Here is a 3629-nt window from a genome sequence, read left to right on the forward strand (position 1 = left end):
GATGTTGCCCAAAGGGGAAGGAAAAAAAACCCTAACTAACATACATAGCGAAAATAATTCTATAATAAAAATTTTAATTCCATACTCTTGATTTGCAGTAAATTACTCTTATTGAGCAAACAAACTTGACATTGCAAATACATTTTCTTTCATAATCAAAATCTTTTACCACTGTAATGCAAATGGTACTGGCTTGTGTGCTGAATTTATATACTCCTAATTAAAAAAATCCAATTACAAAGATTTCCCTTTTCAGTTCTTATTGGCTTTCCCAAGTTCTCTCAGCTCCAGTAATTTCCTTTTTGACATAGATATTGTGTAATGGTGCCCTAAGTTAATTTGGTTTCAATATTACACATTCATCATGAAAGCTGAGCACATTTAGAGTTCTATTTTGTTTTCAGCTTGCTACAATGCACTTGGTCCCTAATGTTACCTTTGTGCTTACTCCAGTAGACTGGGGCCCACAAATGGAAGCGTTTGGATTTCTCTTTGCCTCAGTGGTATGATTGTTCACATTTTTACAGCTTTGTTTTCACCCTAAATCTTTTGCATATTTCTGAAGTTCTTAGAGAAGAGTAAACTCTTGTATTAAGATGGGGGTGGGGGAAGACAATTTTTAAACCACAAAGCAGAAGGAAAAATAATTTTCAGAAGCTCTATGTAGCATCTTCCCATCTATGAGCCATCTAATTCCAGAAGGATTAAATTCAATCTTGCTGTTATTATTGCCCAATTTAAAGGTAACACTTAACTAGAGTAAAAAAGCCTTAGTTTAGGTCATGTTAAGGGACCATTCATCAGATACTCCATGGGCAGAGTTAATTCCAGCAGCCATAATGTCTATCAATTAATTAAAATACATTTATTAAGCACCAACTAGGTGCAGACCCATGCAAAGCACCAGGGATATAAAGGTGGAAAATGACATACTTCTTGCCCTTGAAGAACTTATATTCTATGAGGGGGTCCCAAATAGACATAAATAAGAATAGAAAAATATTAGGCATTTTTGTGGGTTGGAGGGAGAGGAGAGAGGAATAGAAGTTACCCCAAACTGGGAAGAATGGGAAATGTCACATGAAGAAGGTAGAACTTTAGCTAAACTTTGAGAACTCGGTGGCTAAGTAAGAAGGGAGGGCGTTCTGATCGTAGGGCACAGTGAATAAGGAGGCACAAAGATGGTGGAGAGTAGCAAGTGTAATGAAGGGTAGGGCTAACCTGACTGAACTACAGAGAAAGAGAAGCAGAGTAATATATAAATAATAACGCTGAACAGGTAGTTGAAAGCCAAGTTGCGAAGAGCTTTAAATGCCAAATGGGAGTCAGTGGACTTTATTGTCTAGGAATGTGAGAAAATAACTTTAGTGACTGTGTGGAGGAAGGCTTAGAGGAGTGAAGAGTCTAGAGTCACAGAGACCTATCATGAGACTACTGAAGGCAGGAGGTGATGAGAGTCGGAATTAGGGTGATGTGGGTGGGCACAGAAAGAAGAGGACTGAAATAGAGGTAAGATAGAGATGATGTGGCAACTGATTTGCATATATGGAGACAGGAGAGTAAGGAGGCAAAGATGATGCCAAGGTTGGGAATCTGGATGTCTAGAAAGATGTTGATATCCTTGACAGAAAAAGGGATGTTCCAAAGAAGGTTTGGCTTAGGAGGGTGAGAGAACTCGGCTTTGAACCTGCTAAGTTTAAGAGAGTCACTAGATATCCATTCTGAAATGTCTAATAGGCAGTTGGTGATATGGAACTGAAGCTTAAGTGAGGGACTAGGACTGGAGGTCTGAATCCTGAATGAAACTCATTGGTGTACTGTTGTAGGACTCTCCACATTGGTAGAGACCAATGTCCAGCGCCTCCCTGAGGGGCGGCATGGAGCTGGTGAGAGCCAGAGGGAAGAAAGCTCTAGATATAGCCCAGTACTCCAGAGATGAACACTAAAAACATAGGAGGAAGGGAAAAAGAGAGAGAGAAGGAAAAGGTTGGGAAGAGACAGAGGATTGGGCAGGGAGGGAGAAAAAGGGAGAGAGAGAAACAGAGAGAGAAGGGGTCATAGGTAGAGACTTGGGAAGCACCTACTATAAATGGACATGATGTTGGATGAACATAAAGCAAAGAATACTAGTGTGGTCAAAAGGGCAGGAGAACTGAAAGAGAGTAGAGTCACAAACACGCAGAGGAAAGAGTATTTGAGGAGAGAATGGGCAACAAAATCGAGTGCTGAAGAGTTAAAAAAAGATGTTTTTTAAACTACATTACTTAGAAAGGCTACAAGTGAAAAAAAAAACTAACACTGATTTGTACACATAAATCATTAGTATGTACGAAAGTCAAATGAGTCAGAGAGACACTCCCACACCCACATATAAGTAAAAATAGTCAATTAGTAAGGAAGCAGCAATCATCTAGCAACCCTAAACTGGGTGGCTGGTCTAAGTGAAGTACTCTGGTTGGTATTGGAGCTATTACTAAATGGAAAATTTGGAATGGGGTTTTCAGAGGTTTCCTTTCAGTAAAGTATCAGAGACCATAACTTTATATTGCTATGCAAATTACTCTTTAATGCAAGCATCCTTCATTTAAAAAAGATTTATAGTAGGATGAAAGGGGGTGGAGGAGGTCACATTTAAATTGCAGACCAAAATGCAGACTAGGTAAAGAACTGCTTGCCATCTTTCCTAAGCAGGTACCAGCATTCAGGGGTAGCAAGAAAAGAACCATAAGCATCAAATCTTAGTCTGTGCTTCCAGAATGGGCTATTAGCCTGTTATTCTATAATTTTAATGTTACCATTATACATTGGGTCAAGGTCCTACTTTTAGTTAATTTGAGGTTAAAGATTTGCATGACTGGATTTCCTAATTCAGGGTAATCAAGTATTGATTTTGTCTTTTTTTTCAACAATGAAATCATACTATTCAGCTTTTCTATGGAATCTTTTCCCAAATTTTAAATAATCATTGATTAGTTCATATAAACAGTACCTCATGGTAGAATATCATGATTGAAATACTATAAGCAAAGATCATCTATCTAGATGTAGAGGGTACCCTACAGGCCTTCGAGTCCAAGTCTTCACTGTAAAGAGAAGGAAACTGAGAACCAGAGAGTTGAACTACTCTTCCAAGGTCATTGTTCCTATGCTGTAAAACTAGTCAGATAACCTCAGTTTATTTCTTATATTCACAGAATTTCAAACTGAAAGTTGAATGACTTTCCCCTACTCCAGCAGAATAATGAGTACTAAACCCCAAATATAAAATCATTCATCCAAATTTTTTCAATATATACAGGCAGGAGAAGTCATTGACCTTGAGGGAAAATCAGTCCATATGAATCATTCTGAATCCTTCTTAGGCAAAACTGGGATTCAGCTGTTCGGGGGCCCACTTCACTCACATCATCTCAAATCCCATCTACTCTAAAAGACCTTTCCTGGTCTGAGTTCCTTGAAGGCAGAGGTCATATTTTGATCTTTCACTGTATGCCTGACATTTACCCCCATATCCATCATATAGCAAGCATCTAATAAATATTTGGTGGCTACCATCACCCCAGAATCCTCTGATGGTAGTGGCTTCACTAAAGCTGAAACCCCATGCTCTTTTTCCTTTCACCCCTAAA

The sequence above is a fragment of the Gracilinanus agilis genome, chromosome X, assembly GCF_016433145.1.
Source record: "Gracilinanus agilis isolate LMUSP501 chromosome X, AgileGrace, whole genome shotgun sequence".
In the NCBI taxonomy this organism is placed as follows: domain Eukaryota; kingdom Metazoa; phylum Chordata; class Mammalia; order Didelphimorphia; family Didelphidae; genus Gracilinanus; species Gracilinanus agilis.